General features: G+C 39.6%; 1 protein-coding gene and 1 non-coding gene across 4 annotated transcripts in view; one reads left to right on the forward strand and one right to left on the reverse strand.

The window, feature by feature from the left end:
• The window catches only part of SEMA5A (semaphorin 5A), a 329,773-nt gene extending 307,122 nt beyond the window's left edge, over nucleotides 1-22,651 (reverse strand). For 2 of the 3 annotated variants that reach the window (XM_027643929.1, XM_027643930.1), the window contains exon 1: nucleotides 22,499-22,651. The gene's annotated coding sequence lies outside the window, so the exon portion shown is untranslated. Of the gene's footprint in view, nucleotides 1-21,958; nucleotides 22,168-22,498 lie in introns of those variants that run through there. The other variant, XM_027643928.1, reaches the window with a different exon arrangement.
• A 4,498-nt stretch (nucleotides 22,652-27,149) lies between these two features.
• LOC113947503 lies at nucleotides 27,150-27,218 on the forward strand. The gene has a single exon (XR_003527765.1). It is a non-coding gene; the product is annotated as a small nucleolar RNA SNORD123 (small nucleolar RNA).
• Nucleotides 27,219-27,447: the final 229 nt, after the last annotated feature.

Consider the following 27,447-nt stretch of genomic DNA (forward strand, 5'->3'; position numbering starts at 1 on the left):
CCTGCCTGGGACACAGTGAGCAACCACAGCAGTACCATGTAAACAGGAAAATAGTCAATGTCCAGCATTCTTTCCCTGAGTATTTAAATGCTTCTCTAGAAGACCACTTCAGAAGTAGTAGGACTGCCTGAAGAAACAATTTCTGTTCTCTGTTAAGCCTGTTTCCAAAAGAGCTGGAATAGCTAGCTTTGAATAAGTAATTCACACTTTGCAGTGTCTATGGGTAAATGCCTACATTTACTTTAAACACACTGTTAAAACAAAAATATCCATGAGTTACTAGGCAAGCAGAATACATTTTCTTTCACTACGGGATATCAAATGTCAAAAACATCCCATGGAGTCAAAACAACAAAAATTGAAACGAAAAAATTTTCTAATGCCATCAAGAGCATAAAGATCTAAAGATAAACTCAGATAATATTATAATGTACACGAGTTAAATCAGGAACATTTCCAGTTAGCCCTTTTTCCAAAAGATCACTCATGCAAAAACAAGTTCTCCTTTTTTTCCCTTTCCTTTTTTTCTTTGTAAAATACGTCCCTGTTTGGAGAAATGGAAACTTTAAAATGCACAGATGTTTGTGATTGCACGCTAACAGCCTGCTGGGAACCATTAATGGTGTAGAGAGTAAAGTTATTCAATCATCTATAAGTCACTTCTCAAAATTGTTGCTCTCAGTCAAGGGGGTGATTAATGGCGTCCAGCAATGACACAAATTACCCCCTGCCCATGCAAGCTCTTTGATTTTAATGCAGTTGAGCTACTGAAGTAAACAAACCAATTTGGGTGTTCAACAAGCTTTTTGTCTCATTAAAAATTATTTGACTAGACTAGTGGTAAAAGAATATTGCATATGTCCCCAAATTCAATTTGGCATTCTGTAATCATAGCAGCAATTACATTTGCAAAAAGTTTAGAAATTAGCAGAGGTAGAAAATGGTCAACCTTTCATTAGGAACTTTCATTAGGGATTTTCGTGTGTAACAAAATTAATATTTTCTAATCATCACAGTACAGCAAGCATGCTTCTGTATGTTTCAAAGAGGTCAACAGCAACTAGAGACACCAGGTAAAAGTTTCAGCAAGTAGTTGCAATTTTGCTGTTCCAAAGGAGACAGCCCTCTACCCCTCCCAAGCAGGACTTCTGCAAACTGCAAGTCCAGCAACCCTCAAGGATGCCCGCTGCAGTCTGGAGTCTGGCTCCACTTGGCATTTCATGTCAGGGCACGTTTTTTCTTCCCTCCCTTGCACAACGAAAATGATGAGTGCATATGCGACAAATTATACAGGCTGAGGCATTTTGTTTCTTTATTTAAATGTCAGGTGCCCCACAATGATTGGAATTTACTCTTCTTGCAGTAGAAAATTTGAATTCACAATATCTGTGACTGTAGGTTACCTTTGTGCTCCGCACACATTCAGCAACAGAGTAACTACCTCAGAAGTCACAGAAAGAAGCAGGGGGGTTTGTAACCAGAGAAGTACTTTGGCACAGCTGATGGTAAACCTCTGCTTGAGGACTATTGGAGGGAGCATCCACTCTGGGCATGACCTAACGATCACTTTAATTCTTTTTAAGTGATGCGACAGGACCTGCCTCAGAGCTATGTACCCAGATAACACCACCGGTTGGCCCTGAAGTCCCACTCCAGCTCTGGGCCCCTGACAGCCAGGCAGCTGGGAGTCTGGCTGCAGCACTGGCTGTGAGACGGCTCCCTGCGCCTGTGCAGGGCCACACCACAGCGTCAGGTGCCATTTGCAGCATGTCTCAAACACCTTCCCAGTGTATCCCATCGTCTTAACACTTCTTCTAAGCAGTAGAAGTGTTACTTTCTGTAGCCTGCTATCACGAAGGACAGAGAGAAAAAAAAATTACAAGACCTCATGTAAAATGGGAGCTGACAGCATGCCATCATCCTTGGTTTTAGAAAATGTCACTGGATACGTATCTCACAATACATCAAAGATTGCTTTCAAACCTTCAGACAGTTATCCGAGTCTCATTTTTCATCACATTCCTCCCAACAAATTGATACCAGCCTTCTGCATCTTACAACTGAGATCAACATATCTGTTTCCCACACATTCTGATCAGCCTCTTTGCTCTGAACTCACTCCAAATCCATCTCCTAACTTCCTGACCATTCATCTCAACCTTCCTTTTATCTTTCTCACACAACTTTTAACATCTCTTCTACATACACCGACCCCAAAGCAACCCAATAGAAACTTGGTCAAACCTGTTTAAGTGCAACAAAATACAGTAGATGGCAGGAAGAATTATTTTCCTTTCGCAGTATGACACAATGAGCATCCAAAAAGCATAGTAATAAAGATCAGATCAACATAAATAATACAATTCACATACATAGATCTGATGAGCATATTAGACTCCCAGTGTCCAATGGTATAGGACTTCTACACAGAAGATCTTATTGTCTGATAAATTTACTGCAGAAGGACAATCTATGAGACTAAAATCACACAAAAGCGACAAGAAAAAAAAAAGCTTAGTAGATTGGGGTAGCATTTTATTTTCTTTACTAACACCTAACTTAAGCAGAAGGGGAGGAGGGGGTAAGAAGGCTCCAGCCATGTCATCCTCAGAAATTATATAATTCATAACAAGAAGACCAAAGGCTTGCTCCAACTGATACTATTATACAGCATTAGAAAGCAGATTTTTCTCCAATTTTCATATCAGGTACTCCAAAACATGGGAGAACTTACCATACCCAGATTGTGAAAGTCAATGTAAAATAACTGTAACCATCCAAGTTCCTTTTTACCTTACTGCTAGCTGTCTAATATACCAATTTTCTAACTCCTTTGTTGTATTTAATATGCAAAGAAACTTGTAAGTTTCTAAAAATAATCATACATTTCCAGCAAGATGTATCTGTATGTAGCTTTGGTTCCAAATATCTAGTGAAATATAAGGGAATTATGTTGACTTGCTAATGTACTACAGAAAGAGTTTATATTTTTACATTATACCTCCTTTTTAGCTTTTAAGTTTTGTGTCCTACTTTCTGGTCTACTAAAAAAATTATTTGCTATTTAATTTAAATTATCTTCTCTTTACCCTTTCTTCATTCCTTAGTTGACAGGATACTGTTACTCCTCATGGAGAATGCTCTTCAACAAATAGGACTACTACTTTGAAGATGCATTTAATTATTCTTGCTCACTTCCTTGCCCCAAAGCAGTTGCCATTGAGCACCTACCCTTTTGAAGGAGTTTCATACTCATCAATCAAATTTAAACGATCAAAACCAGACCATTAATTGTTACCATAAAACCTAAACCGTGCTAAGCAATGCTACAGATACTGAAATCTAAAAATCTGAAGTCAGTGTTAACAGATTTCTGTGTCGCTTCCACTACAACTTTCTAATTTGACCTCTGCAAAGCATCTCTTGGTTTAATGCAAAGGACAAAGTAGAAGAGGCACATAGTTTTGATGGGGTTTTTGAGATTTCTTTGTTAAAGCTTTTCTTACCACTAAGAGATGCAGCTTCTTATAGCTTCATCTTGAATGAGGTTTTTCTCTGATAAAAATCTTCTCCAGTCTGTTAACTGTCCACAAAAGTTAAGAAATTCCATTGTTTTCAATTATGTTTTGCAGAAAGTGGATAAGGGTGATCTGACAGCATCAAGATAACGGGAGAGTATTTAGAAGTGAATAAATGTTGTTAATGATTTCTACATCTGATAGTTAAAATTCCAATTTTAGCTTCCTAACAGTAAGGAGGCTGCAAAGAACTCAGTAAGGCATCAGATAAAGAAAAAAAGCACCTTATTGATCAGTCAATAACCACCCTGAAATAATAAAAGCAGAAAGACATGCCATTTTCTGAAGACAGTCCAGATGTTAAACACACAAAGAAATAGCTTAAAGTATAACTTGCTCTTCTCTTCCCCATGTTTTTTTCTTTTTTAAATAAAAGCTTCCTTTTCTCCCAGCAGTGTTTACATAAAGCAAAGGCAGTGAGTTCTTACAACATCTCACGTTTTCAAATGTCATTCAAACTGTCAATCTGTGCTAAAACATCATATCATAAAGAACTAATCATGTTTTCTACTTCTCATGCAAGGCTCCAATTGTCACCTAAACAAGATGGAGAATTTTTTCTACATATCTAAAGCAACTTTGTCTAAAATTAATCTTAAAACTAACAACAATATGGGAATCATTTATTTCTGTGAAGTTCAAATTCTTTTTATAAAAAGAGTTGAACCATCCATGACACATGTGCTTGTTTGGAGAGATGAATCAAGAATGCTTTGCTCCTGCAGAATGCATTTACCAAGAAGCACAGGAGCTAAGGGGTAGGGAGAAGGAGAGTCCATCAACAAGCTCTGCCTTCAAGAGTTTCCACTAGCCCACCAGTGAGGCCAGCACAGCCGCTGTATTTGAAATAGGCATTAAATTGGTCATTTTCAGAGGGGAAATGGAGGGTGTTGTGGGTTTTTTTTCTTTGTTTTTTTGGATGGGGGAGTAGCTGGTTTTTTGTTGGTTTTTTTTAATTTTAGAACACAATCAGAAGTTTTTAAAAAAGAAAGTCTGGAGAAACCAAAGCTCTTCTAAATTCTGCTCTTTTAAATGTGTATTTCAATAATTTATGTTGTTGTCCAGGTAAATACTAGAACACCACGGGATTTTTTCTTTATCAGAGTATTAGTAGCTCCTCAGTACTTATTTCAAAAATAATTAAGTTCACTGAACTTGGATATAATCGACATATTTACCTCTGTTGCACCTTCCATTGAAGCAGTCTCAACTCCTTTACAAAAGGTTTTGCAAACAGTGTGTACAAATTAATTTCTCCCATAGACAGGACAAAGGATTACAGGTCTGTATTTTTTTAATCTGTTATTTATTAATATGTTATTTATATGCCTTTATAATAGGTATCATGCTAAGATAACAACTACAACTTCAATAGATTTCACGACAGAGCATTCAGCTTTCCCAAAATCCATCCTGAACTATCTACTTTCTTAGAAGGTTCTTTTTGGTTCTTGCATTTACTGCTTCCCTGCGGGTCAAGAACGAGAAACCAACACATGTAAATTCCACTTGGAAAGTGAACCAGACCTGCAAAACTCCTTTCTGCCTCAAGCTAATGCACTAAGTTTCATTGGGGCTGATGCCTTTGTAACACCATTCACTTCCATGGCTGTAACATCTGCTCCTCCGAGATGCAAATAAGAAACCGAGATCCTTGTGGTACCATCCTGCACTACAAGCCTGTTAATGTCAGGTTTAGTTTGGTAGGCAAAACCTTACCTTTCTTCCCAAAACCACTTTTTTTATTTTAATTTATTGTTTCCACATCAACAAATCCTTATAATTAAAAAAAAAAAAAAAAAGTGAACTTGCTTAGCCCACTGCACTGGGTTTAGGTTTACTGAGCTGTAATACCTCCCTTTCCATAAAAACATATTTTTGCAATCACTTAAAAATATCTTTATTAAAGATTTATGGGGGGGGGTTTACCCCCCTCAGTTTTCAAAGCATAAATGCTGCTCAATCTAATCACTATTTTGAAGCCTGCCACTAATCTACTATGCCAAATGAACAGAACGAGCCTCTGCCACAAATCTTTGGAGAAATCACACTTCTGCCTTACGCACTCTACCTACTGTACCTCCTCCTGTACAAACAAACAGCTTTCTCCTTACTATAATCATGAATGTTACACCTAAAAGTCCAGTCTCTTCATTCCAGAGTTACCTAAACCCTTAGAAGTGAAACTAAATGAAAATATTAGACATCATGTAAATTAAGAATGAAGAATTTTTTTATCCCCCAAGAAGTTGTTGAAATGCTCACAACTATTCAACATGAAAACGAATTGCTTTTAAAAAAAACCTGTGAGCAAAGCAATAAAGATCTGCAGACAAATTTGAAAACATGAAAATCAAGTCTCTCACCTTACTTAAAAATCATGTTTAAAAGTAAGAAGTCTTTTTATTTATAACCTCCAAAAATATTGAATAATATACTCTGAATTAAAAAAATATGGTCCTATGTAGTTAAAATACAAAAAAAAAAGTATTATTTTTTTCGAGATGTTTCTCCTCTAGGAGAACATTTACATACCCACACAGTTCTGCTCTCTCTCTCCCATCCCACTCCACCCATATACAGACATATACAGAGAGAGTAAGAAACATGTTTCTTTACTGCTATCTGAAAACAAACACAAGAACCAACACCTATACTCAATAAATAAGTCATAAGAAAATCCTATCTTATTTCTACAGGTCATTCCAATGGGTTTTAAAGAAACCTGCTGCTCACAGTCATTAAAAAACCTATATCTCACTATTGTTCCAAAACCAGGAAGAAGGGGGCAGAGTACTGGAACGAAAAAGTCAGTGCACACTTTCCCCGTACAAGACTAATCTGGACCTACAGTAATTTGCAAAAATATTCAAGTAATTAATCAAACCATAATACCCAAGCTCTGTTTTTCCTCAAGCTTTACATTCCCCTAATACAGGGATAGCACTTTTCCTCAAGCTTATTTGGCCATTGGAACGTTACAAACAAAATAGTATAATGTGAAATAAATCACGCTCAAATCTGCCAGCTGCCTGTGTGTATATATATACATATATATATTATCAGAAATAAGTCAGGATCTACTTATACTCCCAGCTGAAGTCAGTTGGAATTGAACCACTGACTTCCATTCATGCAGAACCATGTTAAATATCTCTGGCCAAGAGTTTGTTTTAATTCCTATGAAACACATTTCACATTTTGATGCCATATAAAGAACAACAATAATAACAGTAAGTCAGCCTTGCATAAAACCATAAATGTTTAAAATAATTATATTAAGATCTGCTTGAATAACAGGGGGTGCTGAATACAATTTAGTGCTTGTGACCACCTGCAGTATTATATCCAGGATACAATGTTAATTTTAGATTTCTGGATGAATGCCCACTGTAGGATGTGCTATTTTTACTAAGTTCTGACAAGTCCATCCAATGGCACATCTCCACCTCTGAAGTAGTACTGAAAGACTACTAAAGTTTCCAGTTACCACTGCAAAACTGCAAACTACAGAGTTCTTTCACAAAACTGTTCTTCTTATTCTGATTAACTTTACACAATTGAATTTATGAATAAAACCAAAACAAATACCTGGAAACAGTATAACTAAAAGAGTGTGTATTAGTCTTCCCTCCTCCCCTGAAGCATTTCTCATTCAAACACAAAATAATAGTATTTTATATATATATTTTTGCAACTTTCAGTTCAATGCACAGAAAAAAACATACAGAAATAGCCTTCACCTTCTAGGTAGACTCTTCCAGGTGTCTATACTATACTGACCACACTTACCTCTGTCTTACTGAGTGACAAATAGAATCAAAAATGAAACAAAACTCCATGCTGATATATGTATTACTATGATCCACATAATAACATGGATTTTGGGGACCACCATTCACCAGGTCTCAATTTAGACCTGTAAGCCACTGAGTGCAATGAACAATCCAGTTTTACATGTGAGTTTGTACTACAGAGCTGCTTCTTAGTTTTCCCAAGGAGACATTTTTAACTTAGGTACAGGGTCAGCAAGTTTGGAATAGGCAGTTTAAGATTTCTACCTTTCTACTTACATGAGCTTATTTCCCTTACCTGCCACATTTCAACAGGTAGACTGAGACTGTTCCAAGAGATATATTCTGTTATGACAGATTTAATACATTTTTAATAATAAAGATTTAAATATGAGCACGGTATTTGGCATGCATCTTGAAGCAAACCATAAGACATAGTTTCTGTCAAACTCTCCAATAAAGACAACACAATAGTTAGAGGGAAATGTTAGCCAGAAACAGTTACATGAAACACAAAACCCTCGAGAATGAAAAAGTCTTTATTTATTAAATTAAATGCAAATTTTTCATTCTAATACTTCTGATGTGCTTTTCTGGATTTTCTCAGGTATGCTTAATTAAACCCACTCATCAACACCAACTTTGTTCAAAAGAGCCATTAATTAATATGGCACAGAAGCAGCTTAGCCCTAAAGGAGTCTGTGACATTTGTTCATACAGAAGACTGATCATTAATTGCTCCCCTTGTTCTAAGCCTCTTAATGATATTTTTGACACAACACTACAAGTCATTGTGACTTATTCCTCACAGCTAGTGACATCTGCACTATGTTAAGTTAATAAAACTACCTTTGAAGGGTTTTCAAGAAGATATTTAAAGACACAGAGGAAAAAAGGTCTGGATGTGCTGCCAGTGGAATAAAGAAGCTATACTGAATTTTTTTACCATTATCTTAGAGTACCCTTTGTATTACAGATAAATTAAGCAAATATTTTGTGTTCCATATTCACCATAATAAATGGAACTCAGGCAGAAGTTCACTGTGCTATTCCAACCTATTTCAACTGTGCTCCTACACTGTGGGAGGCGTGTCTAAGGGCACAGGGGATGTGCCGAGGTAACAGAGCCCAAGAGAGCATGCCCCGACATAAGTAACCTGGTTGGTTAAAGAAGTCACATGGTGTTAAGGAATAAAACAGCGCCGAGTTTGAAATAAAGTCTCTTTGACCACACCACTGCACGAGGAGCATCTTATTCCTTGTTATACAAGGGCCGCACTGCTACACTACACCAATCTAAATCATAATGTTTCATAGGTCTTCTGCTGATCATAAGTTCTCAGGCAAATAAGAAGACTGGCTTTTAAATTGCTTCGGTAAAAAAAGTTACTTTTTTTATTTTTTAAGAAATAAAAGGCGGAGAGTAGAGTCAGGCTCTGGATTATGAAATAAAGACATTAACCAAAGATCTCTCTCCAATATGTAAAACAAAGTTGTTATCACTTCACACCAAGTACATGCTTTAATTTATAAGATGGTTTTGCTGATTTCTTTTGGATTCCAGAAGTGATTGTGCACTTTTATAAGTTTGACAAATTAACTTGTTTATCTCCATAGCACTTACAGTGTCATAGTATCCGTAGTTGAGTTCTACTGCAAAGCACATAATAGTTCACTGAAGACACTCAAAGCAAATAACAAACAAGGTGTATAGAAAGTTCGTACCTGGAGAACAGCTGAAAGCCCTGTAGATCCACAGACCTTCAACACACAAATGAGAACAGTGTCCACCTTGAGAGCTGGTGACATTACTTCAATTAGCCTGACCAAGTTTTCTAACCTGGAATTCAGTTTCTATAGTTCATATTATATAGCAACTCCTCCTGCCTGACAATTATTTACACTAACACAGCCATCAAGCTTCATGCAGTTGCATGTGTGAGAAACTGTGTTAAGCATTTCATTAGCTAATTGTATACTTCTAAGTACTTAACAAAAATAGCATAGTGGCAGTGGATATGGTTAGCTGGAACCTTATTTTTTGATCTAGTTCAAAAGGACTCAGTTCCTGTGAACAGTCAAGGAGAGACTAAGAGGGTAACACTTGGAGTGCAAGTAGGATGCCAGGTGTGTAGCAGTAGAGACAAAGAAGAAAGGCTTCCACAATTTTGCAGTTGCCCATCTACTACCTCCCACCACGTTGTTCTCCCACGGCACACAAGCCTGGTTTCCTCTGAAGCTTTCCATTCCCACTCATCTAAAATATCCCATCCCACCTCTTATTTAGACCAGCTGTTTCTACCCCCTTGCCCACCACCTACATCATTATCTTTGCCCCTGAAGTGAGGAATTAAGGAGAAAAAAAACAGAACAAAACAAAACAAAAAAAACCCACCCACCTACACAACAGCAGCCGCCTTTCTCTGTCCTGAGCTTCAGGACACAAAGCAGCAGGAAAAAAAGTGACAGCCCCAAAAGTGTCAGCAGGCTCCTGCCAGCCCAAGCACCCCTGCTTGCTTAGTGTTCAGTGACAGCAATACACTCAGTACAGGCTACAGGAATGCAGGAAAGGTGACCTGCATGTCTTAGATGTGATGAAGGTAACAGGATGTTTGGCACACCTTCTGATGGCCAGCTAAAGGCTGAGATGGCATGTGGATTGCTCACACAAAATATTTTACCTGCTGGAACACCATCTTGGCTGACTTACGGCAGAGTGAAAACAGAAAAGAGTAATTCCACCTTGATGGATTAGGCAAAGAATCATGTGTTCATTAATACATACATAACCTAGAAGCAGAAGGTAGGAATACCCTGGCCTGCCTTATACCTTATACCAGTTCTGCTACATCTGCACATGACAGACGTAGCAGAACTGAGCCAAATCACTAAAAAGTAAAGCAAGGAATATTCTAATTTCTTCTTTTTTTGCTTTAAAATGTACACAGAGCAAAAGGGAACTCAATAGAGCATAAAAGCTCATTTTATTAGCATTGTTATACTAAAATGTAGATAACAAACCATGTAGAATTTTTATTTCCAAATTTTTAGGAACATGAAGCAATGCTAATGTCAATCCTCAATATTCCACACCCTTTCACTATCATTAAGCCACCTCACCTTTAACTGAGAACCCTATAAAAGCAACATGTTCCTGTACATTATCTGAAACAACATGTTGGACCTATTGATGCCATTTTCAGAGCTACAGCTGCAGTTAGAGGGAACACAACCTGGAGATTTTAGAAATTAATGCATAGCAACTATACTTAAATCTTACACAGTACAGACTTAATCACAGCCTGCAGCAAGACTGCATGGCAAGACATACCACCAAATCAGAGGCAAACTATGGAGAAATACTTGCACTTACAAAGTGTTCATCAGCTTTCAGAAAAGTTAATTAAAACCTCAAATACCCATGTACATTCTTATTAGTGTAGTCCAATTAGCCTGTCCATGTTTCTGGTCCATCTAAATTAACATAACTTCGTAATTTACAAAAATTCTACTGATTTGATTGTATTTTCTAAATCCAGTCAAATCACACACATAATCACATCTGCCTTTAAAAGATCCCACTATAGGCATCATGAAAGATTAATTTAAATTATATTTCTTTTATTCTCTCTTTTCCCTCATCAGTAAAAGGTGCTGCATTTATCCCTGCAGTCCAGCTTGCCAGAATAAAGTTAAGAAGTTTATGAATTTTAGATATTGCACACAATCAATATTTGATGCCAATATTTCTTTGCTCTTCAAAGAGATGAGCTCTTCAGAGCTCAAAATAAAACCATCAACTATCAGAACAGCATCCTGATCTCTATTTCAATTCACTTTATCTTTCAGAATGGTCTTGTGCACTAATCACTGCACTGAAGCTGATAAGTTCTTCCCAGCAGAAAGGCTTCTCTGTCCTTCTACTATTACTTTGTGTAGGATACTATAGCAGAATTTTCACTAAACAAATGAAGGGAGCATATTATCTAGCCAGTGCCACTGCTTGTCAAGCCAGAATAGACTGTAAGAATGTATGTGACTGCATGCGTGTGTATGTACAGAAGAGAAAAAAAAAAGCATGCTCCCATGCGAGCACGACTATATATATATATATGTAGGAACTGGAAGGTGAGGTTAATTTTGGTCATGTGTAGAGTATACCAGGAAACATTTATAAATGCTGGTTTCAAAGTTCTTCAAGACATTGCAAGTGTCACAGATATATTTTATTATTGATACAAAGCTTTTAAATTATAGATAAGTTTTACTGTCAGGAAGGAGCATTACTCTGATCTAGTCATCTAAGTAGAATAATTCTGGCCACTAAGCCCCAACCAACAATTTCTACACAGAAATTATTGCTCAAATGAGTTCTATCACAGTCCTCATTTAATTAATATACATCTGTCACACATTACTAAAGTATCTATCAACATTGTAGTGTTACTATACAGATGAGTTATACTTGATCTTTCTTTGATGATTCAGAACCTTGAGCAAACCAACCATGTCACCTGCCACTTGCAGGCAGCTGCTAGGCAACAGAAATGCCAGAGGAAGGCAGTTAGCTAGTCTCTCCAGCCTATCCCATACCATGCTGCATAAGACACCAGAATCATTAAATCATAGAATGGTTAGGGTTGGAAGGAACCTTAAAGGTCACAGAATCATTAAGGTTGGAAAAGACCTCCAAGATCATCAAATCCAATCTTTGACTGAACTCCACCGTGCCAACTAAACCATAGCACTAGATGCCATGTCCAGTCATTTCTTGAACACTTCCAAGAATAATGACTCCACCACTTCCTGGGTAGCCTGTTTCAATGTTTTATCACCCTTTCACTGAAGAAATTCTTCCTGATGTCCAACCTGAACCTCTCCTGGCATAGATTGAGGCCATTTCCTCTTGTCCTGTTGCTAGTTGCCTGGGAGAAGAAGCCAGCCTCCACCTTGCTACAACCTCCTTTCATGTAGATCATCTAATTCCAAACCCCCTGCCATGGGCAGGGAACCTTCCACTAGACCAGGTTACTCAAAGCCCCATCCAGCCTGCTTTTGAATACCTCTAGGGATGGGGAATCCACAGCCTCTCTGGGCAACCTTTTTCAGTGCCTCACTATCTTCACAATAAAGAATTTCTTCCTAATATTGAATCTAAACCTACTCTCCTTCATCTTAAGGCCATTCTGCCATGTCCTATTGTTACATGCCCTTGTGAAAAGTCTCTCTCCAGCTTTCTTGTAGGCCCCCTTTAGGTACTGACAGGTGCCATAAGGTCTCCCCAGAGCCTTCTCTTCCCCAGGCTGAACAGCTCCAGCTCTCTCAGTCTGTCCTTATAGGACAGGTGCTCCAGCTCTGCTCTCTGCTGGACTCATTCCAACAAGGTTTGGATATATTAGAAACTTGGCAACAGCGGTAAATCTTTCAGGAGTTACTGAAGTAGAACCTTAAGTGAGAAAGGTTTAAAAGAAAAAAAAAAATCAAAGCTGATATTTAAATACAACCTAGAGTCTACAGAATCTTTTCTATAGGAAGTGTAAAAATATTACATACACTACCAGAAGTATGAGAAGTATCTTACCATTTCCATAATTCTGCACAGTGCTGACCTGTAGTGGAATGCAATGTAGTGAATGAGAGTAATCATACCAGACAAAAATGAATCTGTTTGTAGATGCCTTGGGGCAAGGATGTTGTATTTCCATTCATTTTTTAACAGCTAGGTATACCACCAGAAAAACTGGATAACAGAACATTGATGCAAAAGTTTTCTCTGTTGATGAGTTCCTGGGACCAAGGTATAAGTGTTGTCTATAAGAATTGGATCCATTGCCAGTTGTGCAATAATTACACACTTGAGACAGACATTGATCATTTATTTCAGAGTTGTACGAGCCTGGATGTTCACTGGAATTTCATAAATCACGCACACCAACTATCAAAACTTTTTACTATTTATATGTTTTAGCGAACAAAGGAATTGGCTACAAGTTATACAGTTCTCTTATTGGTTAATGATTCTCTTTCTTCTCATTCTAATTTGTTCATATGCTCAGTCTTTTTCTTCCTTTGAGTCAGTGAGTTTCTTTGTGGTCTTCTTACCAGTGGTCGGTCAGTTGCTGATCATAACCTCCCCCTTCCAGAATTACGTTTTACCCAGTTGGAGCTGATTTCAGCATAATTGCCAACTTGGCTCTATCAGTTTCTTCCATGTCTTGAGAGTTCTGCCAGTTGTCTTTTTGGCCCATAAATTCTGCATTCTTCGAGTCCTGTGTAAGTGGACATCCTTCTTCCCAAGCTTTGTTAACCTCCCGCTAGGTCTGAGATTATTGAAGCATGTCAAGCCATAAACCTTAACAAGGCAATTCTACCAAGTAATTTGTTTTTCTAATATCTGGACAACACTTAGAGTTTGCTTGTTAGCTACTACCTGTTTCACGGATTAAATCTCCCTTCTGGTTGATTAGGTTTGAAAGTGTACAAAGATCAAACTTGAAAGAACGTCCTTTCCTAAGAAAATTTTATATATTCCACATTTTGCAACATAAAGACTACAGTTGTGATCCTAAATGCTGCTGAAATAATGAAATTTTGGAACTACTGTTGCAAAAAGAAGCTAAATGAAACAACATTTCAGAAGAAGTTACTAATAATTTATACACTAGTTGCCATCGCTAAAGCTGAAGAGATTATCTTCTGCTAATCGCTTTCTCCCTAGTAAGCTGCCTACAAGAGCAATTCCAAACTATTTTCAGTCACAGTATGACATGTAAGCCTGAACAATATAATACTGAGTTTCGTTAACTCAAATCCTTACAATTCAGTCACAAAAGTAAGGCTCCTATGAGCACTCCAGTTCACATAAACCTAATATTTTTAGGACTACTAATACAATTACGAAAGTCAATCTAGATGCTATTATGAAGCTAAAGGTTGGCTTTTTTCTCTCTTCCTAATGTTTTGGGATGAAGGCTGGCATTAGAGGTACCTAAAAGGCAATACGAATGATATTCAGGAAGATCCAGACAAGTTTTTCCCAAGATTGCTCATCCCAATTGTCAACTATCTATAGATATTAATACAAACACTCATAGAAACACTATTCTTCAAATGAAGATTGATTTGTAGGAAACAACTTTTTATGTGGAAGCAAGAACATTCAACACATGCAAAATTTCTTATAAGTCTTAGAAAGTTTTAGTCAAAAACTAAGCAGGAAGAAAAGAAGGTACTCAAACATACCATAAAGCAACATTTCCCACAATACAGAAAGAGGAGACAAGACCCTGGCCTGGCAAGAAGCAAACCCAACCTGCTAGTTAAAAACAGCTGCCTCTAGATCCTCAGGTCTCACCTGTGATCAAGTTCTCTAGACTTGACCTATGGCTGCAGATAAATCTTTGAACATGTCGGTGTGTGCTGAGAGCTAGGAATAGGCCTTGTGTCAACTGCTCTGCTCATTGTGAATGCCATTTTCAAAATTTTCAGTGTTGGCATTGTTAGAAATTTGGGGCTTATAAAAAAGGCCAAGGTTGATGGGAGTAGCAGGGAAAAAACCCAAACCACTTGTTTAAATGACTCTTTTAAGGGAAATGCTAAATCTACAAAATAAACAAATACATGCAATTATAAACCAAGCCTGATTTATACAGAATTCACAATAAATCAGAGAGGTAAGTTAAGCACATGAATTGTTCCTCATAAACAAACTGAGCTTGCTGTATTTCTAGGCAATTCTTATTAAAATATTAGTGATATGCCTCTGCAACAAACTAGTTCTTTTTTGAGCCTTCTGGAAAAAAAGAAACAATTACAACACAGCAGCAGAAGTTGAAGGACAAGCTTTGTCAACAGTCATCCTATAAAAAGACTAATGTGTCTTTTTCCCAAGAGGCAAGGAATGAGTTCATAGGGTACTCAAAGGAAAACAACACGTTTGCTCAAGTTATTTTAAGAGTACTTTATGATTATGGGTTTGAGAGACAAATATAAAGACTCAAGTTAAATATCAGAATTAAGTGTTTACCTCTAGTTCAAGATCATTTTTCTTCAAAATTCAATACTAATCTCACTGGCCTTCAGATTAAATACATTTGAAAACAACCTTCCCTGCCAGTTATAGATAACTGAGCAAAAATGGGATTTTCTAATAAAAGCTACTTATAGAAAGGATATTGAAGGGAAAAAAAAAATCAAGTCACTCCACCCAGACAATTCATTTAATTTGAAACAACAGACAACAATGGCAAAAAGAACAATGATTCAGGTCTAGAGCCCTGATCTCTCCGTTTGCTGTTGTTCCTAGTTACACTTTTTTGTAAAAAAAAAGTTACAGGATGATGCCCAAGCTTCACTGGTTCATCTTCTGTATCAAAGATATTAAATAATGCTTCAGATAAAGAGCCTAACACCATGTGCTCAGGAAAGCAATAGAATATAAATTGGAAAATCTTGCAACTTTCTTGGACAATTCAGAAAAGCCTGTATACTGTGACCAAACTTTACAACAGAATTACATCACTTCAACAAGTCCCCAGAGCCTAGGGTAACAGCATTTTAGGACTCTTATCTTATGCATCAAGAGAAGTTTTTCTTCCCATAAACATCAACTTCACCTCTTGTACATCTCTAGATCTGTAAGCGTGAACTCATGCTCTTGGCACATGAATGTAGAAGGGTTTTGTGGTTTTGTACTATCAATTACAACAGCATGTACCAGAATCCATTGTAATTTTTCAATAGAGTGAGGTCTGAAAGACAAACTCTGCAAGACTGAACTTCAGTTTTTAACAGGTTATTACGCTGAATTTTCCCACTTCTGATACACTCAAGGGCAACGCAATGAGGCATTGCCTCTCAGGTACCTCACTCCTCAGGAGATGAGTTTAGATTGCTGGTGAAGACAGGCATATACCCATGCCTAAGTCCATTTGCAACCTCCACAAGAAAGCTTTATAACAGCAAAAGTTAACATAACAAATAGCTGCATGGATACACTCTAAACCACTGAGGCAAAATCCAACAAGTTTCATTGTTATTTGAGAGACTAATCAGAACTTTATTCTGCAATCTTCTTCTCCCCTCTTCCTTACCTGACAGTAGCCATTGCACACCTGCAGTAACACTGAGACCAATGTCTATAGGGCCTTACTGGGATCGGTGGCCATGGGTACTTCAAAGACGAAGTGTTGAGAGGATCAGTTCCTTAATACTGTTTGCGCTATGGATCTACACTAGCACAACTAAAAGGACCCCACAGACAACTGACTGACATAAAGTTTCAGAATTTCCAAGAAGAACAACAAACTACAACAGCACTCTCTAACTCCATTTAGACCTGCCTGCCTTTGAAGAACACAGAATACAGCAGTTTTCAGGTCACAAAGTCAAGTTTTTAATAGAGGACAGGAATTAAGGGGGGGTTCTGGTTGGTTGTTTGGGTTTTTCTGAAGTATTTAATCAAGTGAGGGCCAGATCATGGATTTACAGGTCAGAAAAAAAGTGCAAGAGACAATAACAGTACCAACATCACCTTTAGCAACTTGAGCATCAACAGCTAGTTCATGAGTCTTACAAGAGTCATTACATTCTTGGCCTAGCCCAGGCTGATACACCTTGAAGAGCACTATCAGAAAACAGTCCATTCCCTTCCAAAGTTGAAATCCCATCTTTTGGCTAAGATATGAGTCCTGTGTTGCAGCATTGGGTAATATAACATCAGACACCAGCAGCAATCTTGTGTACATGCTCTCCCCTGAACATTCTTAGGAAGTATTTCAATATCATTGCTTATGTTTAAAAATCAACAAGGAAAAGCATGCATTGGAGCAAGAGAATGGACAAAAATAGACAAAAATTAGAATACACACACACTGCTTTTATGACAAAAACTAATAAAACAACCATATAGCCCTACTGCAAGTTCAGAATAAGAAAGCAAATGAGACATAAGAGGTCATCAACAACCAAACTCAGATTAAGTAACATAGCAGCCCAAAGACTGCGGATAATCTCTTTTTGCAGTCTCCAACTTTGGCTTAGTAAAGAAACCTTAAAACTCTGCCAGACTTCGAGAGACACAAAGCAACACACATGACCTATCCTCCAGTAACTGGTAAGGCCAGGGGTTTTTCCTCAAGTACTCGGCAATTTCACTATCAGACAAGGTCAACAGAAAGGGCTTTATCCCATACATCTTCTCTCATAACAAGGTGATCTCAGCAGTGCCCCCAGGGTACACTTTCTAACTAAGGGGTTTTGCCAATGCAAATGTTAGTGGGCTTCCAGTGAAAGCAGGTCACTGAAACAACACAAATGATGAGAAAACACAAATGGACAGAAGAAAAAAAAAAAAAGCAACAGGAATTTCTGAAGTGACTTCATGCTGAAGAAAACACAGTGTAAAACAACTGCCTAATATTTTTTAAAACCACAACACAAATACTCATTCGCATACCTTTGGAGAGTTCACCAGTAAAAGAAATGACTGATTCAGCAACAAGATTACTGTGGGTCAGAAGAATAGGGCCCAAAATTACTTAAATATTTCTCCCCAGCTACAGAGGTCTTACAGTTAACTTTATAGTAAACATTCCAGTTAAGCCTAAGTCTAACCAGAAAGCACATTTCAACAGTATTCTGGCTTTCCACCTAGACTAGGAATTCAGAAAAGGAAGACAGCAGCAAAGAAAGCAGCTCAATTTTGAAATGCAGAGAAGGGATGGGGAAAAGAAGGGTGAAAATCTCACAATTCACAGCAAAACACATCTTTTCAGCCTACCCAATTCATGTATAAGCAAATCCTGCAGCCATCGCATGTTCTCTAATTTATTCCTCACATGTATTTAGTAAAGCCTTGGAATGCACCCCAGTATTATAGAGAGAGGAGAGTAACAGGCTGCATTTCAGCATTTTCAAAATTATAATTTCTCTGAGCTTCTCCTAAACCCAACAAATACTGCTAAGTGGATGGATGATGGTGTTCATCTAGCACGGCATTAAAAAATCAGAATATTATATGCCAAAGATTCAGAGCTGCTCAATCAATATCTCCTAAATGAAACACTAATCTCCATTATTGGGGTTGGTAACCATGAAAAGGTTGACCAGTTCTGTCAGAAATTAAGATCCAACAATTCTAAGGTATATATACTGGAGCTCAGGGATATATCCTGATTTAAAAAACTAGAAAAGGAATGAGAACCCATATTATCTAGCTATCGCACAAGAAATTTCATAACACAGATAAGCTAATTGGAGATAAGTCTGGAAATGATAGTGCATCTGACATGCTACACAGCATTTAACCTTTCTAAACAAATTATTCAAACTATTTGCAAAGAAAAGATAACATTTGAAAAGATAAGTTTCAACAGTTGAGTTAAACTCAAGAATTTCACTGCAAGGGCCGCAGTGCAGACTTTGTATCAACCCCAGCTTTCTGCTACTATCAGTAACAACTGACAAATACCTGCTCTTTTGTGAAGTTGCTGGACTTTCTCATATACACCGGGAAACAAGCACATTTCTTCCAAAAAGGTTCCCAAATGGAGATTCATTTTATTAATATATTTATATAAAAACTATGAGTATGGAGATAAAGAGTTGATTCTATACAGCAGACAACTGGATTGCATCAATGTTCCTCAGGGAAAATACAAATTTGAGAATAGATGCATGAACACATACACTAAATAATGAAAGATTTATATACTTTATACTTTGGAATATACATTCTAGCAAAAAATCGAGAGAACACAAATTGGACTGCAGTTTGGGGATCACTAACTTGGTTTCCATTTGCTACTTTCCTGACAAATGTTAAATGAATGTGCTATAGTTAGATGCAAACTGGCAAATTTCTTAAATAAATCATCAGAAATATTTATGGAGCAAACTAAAATAAAACCCCCCACCTTCTTTGGAAACAGTTTGACATTTTAACAACAGGTTTAACGGCGAACCATACCTCAACTTCACATGTCAGGCTGTGATGTTCCACGGGTGTCTGTAAGAACTGCAGATAGCAGAGTGCCACCTGCCTTTCACGGGTCACAGTTGCAATACTGCAGCCTCGAAATTAAATCCAGGCTACAGCCAACAGTTGGCAAACATATCTCAAAAGGGTCAGTTTGAAAAGTATTTATAGCGTTTGGGGAAAAAAAAAGAAAACAAAAAGCACCAACCAAACAAGAACAAAAACACAAACAAACAAACACTTCATTCTTTTCAATCAGCTACAGCTTTACAAAACACATTAGGAAAAAACAAATGTATAGTCTGTAACTTAGAATTGTTTCCAAATAGGAATGTATACACATGCCAAAGAGGATAAAAAGATGATAATGAAGAGAAACAGACTGATTAGCAATAATTCGGAGAACTCAGTACTGACAAGAATGCCCATTAAACATCTCCATAAAATGATGTTACAGAAAAGGAGAAGTTCCTCAGAGCTGCTTCCTATAATTACGGCAGCAGCAATATCAATTCATCTCAGGAGCCATAGTAACTTCAGAACATATACTACCAAACATCAAGAGCATATCAAAATTGTATAAACCAGATGTTAAATCTAAAGCTGAATTGTATTTCACTGCTATTCAGAAGTCCGTCATCACAACATATTAACCAAGTATTAGATACCGCTTTACATTAAATAGCACAGTGTAGGATTACACACACTCTCCTCCCCACTATCAACCGATACTACTGGTAGTACACACCTACTATCAACTGATAGTACTATCAGCTATTCACTTACGTGTCCTACAGCACAGAAATAAGACCCAGCCAACACTGGTGATAAAGCTGTTCCAGACCAGAGGGCAGAAACGGGTCTGTCTGCTCCTGCTCACCCCAGGAGCTCAGCTGCTCCCCTGGTTGAATTCCTACTCGCAACTTCTAACACAAAAGCCAGAATCTGAAGGACACTTACATTTTATTTCTGCAGTTCACAGCTCGTAGCATACAGTTTACTCACTGGAAAGTAATGAACTTCATTCATTGAAAATCCTGTATTTGTGCAAGGCTACATCAACAAAAGTCAGAATCCACGTGGTTTCCCTAAGTAGCTGGGGGAGGAGAAGTTAAAAAACAAACCACCACACAACTCCTTCTTCTGGAAACAGCAGCAACGTACAGTTACCACCCTCTGCATCTCTGCCCAACAGAAAATAAGTACAACAAACCTGCTACAACCATGTTTATGGATCATTACAAAGTGCACAGGAACTCCTAAGTATTTTGAGAAAACAGCTCTGGTTAAAGATTAAAACAAATGAGACACTACAGACATTAATGCCTTCAGCTTTGTCAACCAAAACAAAACAGTTGCAACATCCCAAGGAATAAGCAGTACAACTTAAAAGCAAGTATTTACACTACTTAGTTCAAAACAACCTCTCAAACAGAGAAGTAAACAGCCACACTCCAGAGCAAAATCTTAGCGCTCAGCAGGACTCCTCACAGCTGTTCAGCATTAAAATGAGAAAACGAGATGAATTCATCAGCAAATGTAATAAAGTTAGATTATTAGTACCTGCCAGAGAGGAAGGTGGGAACACAGCACAAAATGCAGAAGTCTACCAAACTTTTTCACTAGACTAAGCAAAGTACCTAAGGCCATACCTCAGCCTTTCAAGGCAGTAATACACTTTTGATTGAGCATGTGTTATATATATGACATCACCAAGTTCAACAATTCTTGGTAAATCAGACTTCACTAAACTGAGTCAGTCATATAACAACTGGTACATGCTCAAAGTGCTAGAACTAAGACTTGAGTTCAATTTCCATTATGAAAAAAAATCTGTTTCACAGCGCTGTAGCTGTGCTAGCATCACACCAGTCTTTTACACCAAAATTCAAACCAAGAGTGGTTAGCCAGCTTTCAGAAAACACAATCTTCAGATGCACTACCTTAGGGCTGTCAGAGCATGCTATCACTACAACTTTAACAACACAGTCTAGTTTTAGGATGTCTTTCTCAGCTGTAAACTTGCAAATTCGAACCATCTTCAAAAGGATGAGTGCGCCTGCATGTACAGATCTATCCTGCCAATAGTTCAGCCTGCTGAAGGAACAGATGCACTTACAGCTCCCTCCACGTCTGCTCCCCCCCAGAAATAATCCTGGGCAGATTATCGTTGTGTCAATCTACAATTCACAGTTAGCATCTAGAATGATACAACAAACCCTAATAGTTGTAATTTGTCTGGTAAGCAATCCTCACGGAATGATGGATTTATACAACTGACCGAGGTGTTTCCATCTGCATTGTTGCGGAATGGTAACTCAAACTCCCTGATTCAGAAAGTACCAAAATACAGTCACACCAAGAAACGAAGACAGTCCAGTTAAATAACAGTGAGAATGAAAGTACATCAGGGCTTTAAATCATACTACACGAACATCCCACTGAAAACCCCATGTTTCTCAGACAACTCCCAGTGCCTTTCACTCCACTGCTGCTCTCACTAGAAGACGAGGCTAAGCAAACTTCACTTGCCAAAGTGTGACAAAACCCCTCCAAAACGTTTCGGAGCCAGCGGCTGCCTCCTCGCTGCCTCAGCGACCGCAACGCACCTCACGCTTCTGGGCGAGAACGCGCTCCCGCGAGTGCGACCCCGAGGGTGGGAGCGGCGCGGGGGTCCCACTGCGCGGAGCTCCGGCGGGGACGGTCCGGGCTTCAGCCCCGCTGCAGAAGCGGCTGCCCGCCCATCTGGTTTTTATTTCTCCCTAGCAAACAGCACCGTCTTCGAGGAGAACGGCCACTCGTTTTGGAAGGCTGGGTGGACTTTCAGGGGTGGGGCCGGGCAATGCCCGATTCGGGCTCCGGGAGCCAGCAGCGCTCCCCGACACCGGTACCCGGCGGCAGCGCCGCTGAGCCTCGCCGCCAGCTCCCCCTGCCGGCACCCACCCGCTGCGCCGCCCAGACCCCGACCCTGGCCGGCCTCCGCGCCCCCGGGGGCGCTCGGCGGAGCCAGGGGCGCAGCCCTGCGAACCCCAAGCGAAGTGGCCCCGGGCAGGGAGCGGGCGGCCGGGGACGTGCCATCCCTGCGGCACTCCAACCCCCCAGCCCGAGCCTGGCGCCGGCGCGTGGGGAGAAGGGCCGGGAGGGGTTACCTGGAGGCGCCGTGGGCTGCACGCCGCAGGCGGGCGGGCGGGCGGGCTCCGGCGCCGCGATGGTGCCCGCTTCCCTGCTCACGCCGCCATGGCCGCAGCCCCGCCGAGCCGCCCGCGCTCCGCTCGCTCCCACCAAGTTTGCGGCGCGGCAGCTGCGCGCCTCGCCCGGCGGCCGGACCCAGCGCCCCGCCGCGGGGGCGGAGCAGCGGCAGCCGGGGCGGCCGCCACGGCCGCCCGTCCCCGGCGATGCCGTACGCGGCTCGGCTCGTCCCGCAGCTAGCGCTGCCCCGGGCTGGGGCGATCTCGCATTACTCCCTTCCCTCCCCCCCGCGCTCCCTCCTCCGGGCCAGGCGAGAAGTTGCAACTGGTTGAGATATTTGTGCTCGGGGTTTGGGTTTGTTTTTATTTTTTTTTTTTTCCCTTTTACTCACCACAACTCAAAAAAACATAACCTGAGGCTGCTCCTCACCATCAGATCTGAGCACGGGCGCCCCAGCGCCGGTACAACTAAGCATAACAAATCCGGACGAGCTGCAGCAAGAGACAGGGGGAGGGAGGAAGGGAAGGAAGGAGAGGAGGCGGTGGGCAACGGGCAGCTCCGCTGTGCCGGGTCCTCAGGGGCTCCCGGCCTGTGCCCGGGGCTCCGGAGGCGGGGAAGTCGCCGCCGAAACCGGGGAGCAGCAGATATAGCAGGCGAAGGAGAGTCGGCTGCTAGCGGCTGCTCCGGGGCGGAAGAGGCAGGGGAGCGCCCACGGTGCGCGCCCGCCGGCTCCCCGCGCCCCCTTATACGCCATCCCGCAGCCGGCGAGACAACCCCCAGTGTCCCAGCCCCGAGCCCCCAGGGTCTGGCGAGGAGCCGCGTAGGCAACGGGAGCCGCGCATCACCAGCCCCGTCCCCGCCGCGCTGCGCGGGTGAGCGCCCGGGCACTGCGCGGCTCGGGGAATGCGGGGTTGACACTCTCGCGGCCACGTAACAGCCTCTGGCTAGTCCCTCTCCGCCCCCGCCAGTCCCCTCCCTCCCCCCACAACACGATCGACGTGTCAGCCCCGAAAGTTCATTTCCAGGCCCTGGGAGAGTTCCCTATAAAGGTCCCGCTGCATGCGTGGGACAGTGAGACGTGGCACTGCGGGGCTGCAGCCGAGCCGCGCAGGCATCTCCCCCAGGTACGTGCGTTCGCATTTCTGATCTCACCAGGTTTCTGATGCATGTCTTTGTTTAGCCAGCCCACCTGTGTTAAACCAGGAGGTTATTTTTGTTCATGTGTGTATTGTAATTAATTCCATCAGCGTTTTTTTTTTTTTTTATGGCAGCGTTTGCACATTTCTACTACAAACTGCAGAGAGAAACCTGACTTTTGTTCACAGCAAGACCTCCATTTAGAAGACTAAAAGCAGTAAGAGTTTATTAAAACAAACAAAGCTGTGGAATTGATTCATGCTAGAGTAATCCTATAAAAACATACCTAATTAAAACAACTAGAATCAAAACTTATCAGCAAGTCAAATGCTGCAAATCCAAATTGCCTTAAACATTCAGCTCAAGGGAGAACATGACTTTGGCTATGATATAAAAGAAACTTATTCAAGTAGAAACATTAATGAAAGTTTGAAGTTATCATTAAAAATGAAGACCTGGAATTTGGAGCATTCTTTCTGATTGCTTGTTGGTAGGCACTTAAAAAAAAAAAAAAAAAGGCAAATAGTAAAGGATAAACTTTTTTTCTTTTCCTTTTTTTTTTTTTGTTAAAGTCATGCAACCCTGACAGTCAAGGTTTTTTCCTTATTTATAACAATAGAGTTTGAAAAGCCACTACTGTAATGCATATTTATGTAGGATTGCTTTCCCGTGTGATTTCCTTCTGATACAGAAAATACTTGTATAGAAAATAAAAGAATTCCTTTTACACCTAAAAGTTGCCATCAAAGTAAGTGTAGATATACAAAGGTTCACATATCTACTCCATTAACTTGTTTGGAGTAGGTTTAAGACATATCTGTTCACATCAGCAAGTCCCACACTTTTTATGTATCTCTACCTGTTAAAAAGAGTTTAGAGTTTCTTTTTAAGGAGGAGGTATATTTGTTTTTCCAGCTGCTGGGAAAAAAAATAAAACATCCATACTTTATCTATAAAAAATGAAACACTGTATGGAAAAGCAACTGCCAGTGAAAAAACCCATCAAAATTCTAGCACCTGGAGTGATGTATATTTTAGCCTCTAACAATTTCTCTGCAGTTTGGCTATGAAACAATGCACATATAAGTAAAAAAATCTCAAACAAAGAAACATACCCCCAAAACTCACAACATTTGTAGCTTTATATCATAATGTTTTAATGATGTACAGTACATCCTAAGAAAAATTCCACTGGAATCATGTTGACTCTGCATCATTCCCAGAACTTTTAAGTCACGTGCTTTACGGCTAACTACCAGTTTCACAGAAGAACAGTAATGATATCAATGCTTAATTTTATTTAATTTTATTTGAGAAGCTCAAGGGCAAAGAGGTATGAAACTGCCTGTGAGAGTAGCTATGTTTGAAATAAAGCTACAAAATGTAACATTTTTAATGTTACGTGTAACCCTGTGCTATGTGTAAGTGCAGAGTTAAATCAGATGAGTGAGACCAGCAATTTTAGGTGACACAATGCCCCCAGAGGTACTCTTCCAAGTAGGGGATGAGGGTTTTTTGTGTCTGTACAAGTTGCACATTGGTGTCTTGATCCCAGGCAAAGCCTCAGTGTGTTACTATATCCAAAATAAATTAGGATATTCTAACATAATCTAGGAATATTACGCTGGCCGTAGGGGAGAAAGCAGCAGGAGAAGCTCTGCTATCTGGAAGGGGAAAACAAAACAGCGGACCAAGTCCCATTTCAGCCAGCTTTCCTTCCAGTATGTCCTCCTCCTCTGCCTTGTATTTTCCTGACATTATATTTCTCACTGTTACTAATTCTTAATGTCTCCTTCCAAAAATATAGAGCCCAGCATGCTAAGGGATAGCAGCATGTGAAAGCAGTAAGGTACTGCAGTTGGAAGAGGAAAGGCTGCTCAGCACCTTCAGGCTATTGGCCAGTTTGGTGGGAAGCCAAGATTTCAGCTCCTCCCTGTGGTGGCAGGATACAAGGAGTGTTAGAAAGTAGGGAAGGGGGTGGACTTCCATCTTTTTAGGTGGGAAAGCCATGGTACAAGGGAAGGCCTGTCTTCACAATACCCATCAAAAACACCTTGGATAGTGTGTTTTTCACCATTTAGAAAAACAAAGGCAGATACAGTAAACTGAAAAATCAAGTTGGGTTAAAAGGGAAAAAAAACCCTAAAAACAAACAAACAAACAAAGAAAAAAAAAAGAAAAGGAGGAAGGAGTTAGCTTCAGGAAATTGAACTTTGAGCTATGCTTGAATCATAAGGAAACAACTTTGCTTGCTTCACAATCACAGAGTTCAAAGGCCTTATTCCCATCGCATGTATTTTTCCAGACCATTGAAAATATTACTTATTTTTGTTTAATTCATAAGAAACAAGCAGAGAAAAACTTTGAAGTCTCACAGTTAATTGCCAACCTTTGGGTATTTTAACCACATAATTTATTACTTAGGAGAAACCATATTGGTGACCAGAGCCTTTCCGGAGCAGAGCAGGCAGGAGCATGGTGCATATGAACAAACTCCCTTTCCTGAGCAATGCTAAAGAATAGAGAGCTTGTACAATCTGCTGTCATGAATTTAGCTTAAGTGATCCTCCTGAGAGAATTAATCACCAGGTCTACATTGCTGTTTCTTCCTTCTTTCCCACTGAGATTCAGGAAAGTATTTGCCCTGAGTTGAGTGAGTCCTTAGCATTCCCTACTGCGTTGAGCAACATCACCTTCCAAGGCTGGATCATCATGAGTCTGCCATATTTAAATACCAGGGACTCCCAATGTTCTTATATGTAAAAATAGGAATGACATCTTCATCTCAGGAAAGCAGATAACCCAGAGGATTTAAGTTTGCCATCTTCATCCTCAGATAAGTCTGGTAGGGAAGTACACTGTTTAAAAGCAGGCCATGCAAGGGTGTAGCTGTTTATGTCCAGAAGCAGACAAAGGACAAGGTCAGACTGAGCATAATATTAATTGTCTTTGCAAAACACACCATTGCAACACTTGCTTTAAATCATAGGGAAATAAATGTTAAGAGTTGAAAATTCTGCTGTTTTCCATCAAATTATTGTCTCATGTAATGTGCTGTATATAAAGGTTAAACTGACTAGTTTCCATAATATCTATTAATTAGGAAAAGCTAGATGAGATTCTAAATTACTTGGCTTTTGAGAATTAGGTGTTCTTCTCATGAGTTTATATTTACCATCTGTGATTAAAAGGGAGAATAAAGTAATATTTCTCCTGGCATTTCTATTATGAAGTCTCTTTATAAACAAAATTGTTTATTTTTATGAAGATGAGATTTTCAACACAGCTATATAATAAGTATAAATAAATATAAATAAATATGCACTTGCACTTATAAATCTGTGAGCCAAATTTTAGTAATTGCCTCTTTCTTTTGATTAAAGTCTCTGACAAATAAGGCATTTAAAGAAGTTGTTATGAGAGTTCTAAATAAGGGCCATCCAACTTCAGATCCCTAAAAGTAGACAGATATTTGGTGAAAATGATGAATTCTCGGGTACTGATTCATGTGATCTGAAAAAGCCATCCATTTCCTGATTCACCTTCATATCTCTTCCAGAAAAAAAAAAGAATATTTTACAATAAATACCATCAGTCAAACAATTTTTATGTGTGTGTTTTTATATCTTTCAGCCAATTCCCCAAACTGATACTTTCAAAACGAAGAGGAAGACAGGAGTGAGAATGAAGAATGCCTTGGAGAAATCCAGTTGTAAAGTTTGAGGAGCAGAAAAAATAGGAAATATTAATAACTCTGGTCTCTTAAATAGGT

This window comes from Corapipo altera, unplaced genomic scaffold (genome assembly GCF_003945725.1).
Source record: "Corapipo altera isolate COAL_440 unplaced genomic scaffold, ASM394572v1 24b, whole genome shotgun sequence".
Taxonomy (NCBI): domain Eukaryota; kingdom Metazoa; phylum Chordata; class Aves; order Passeriformes; family Pipridae; genus Corapipo; species Corapipo altera.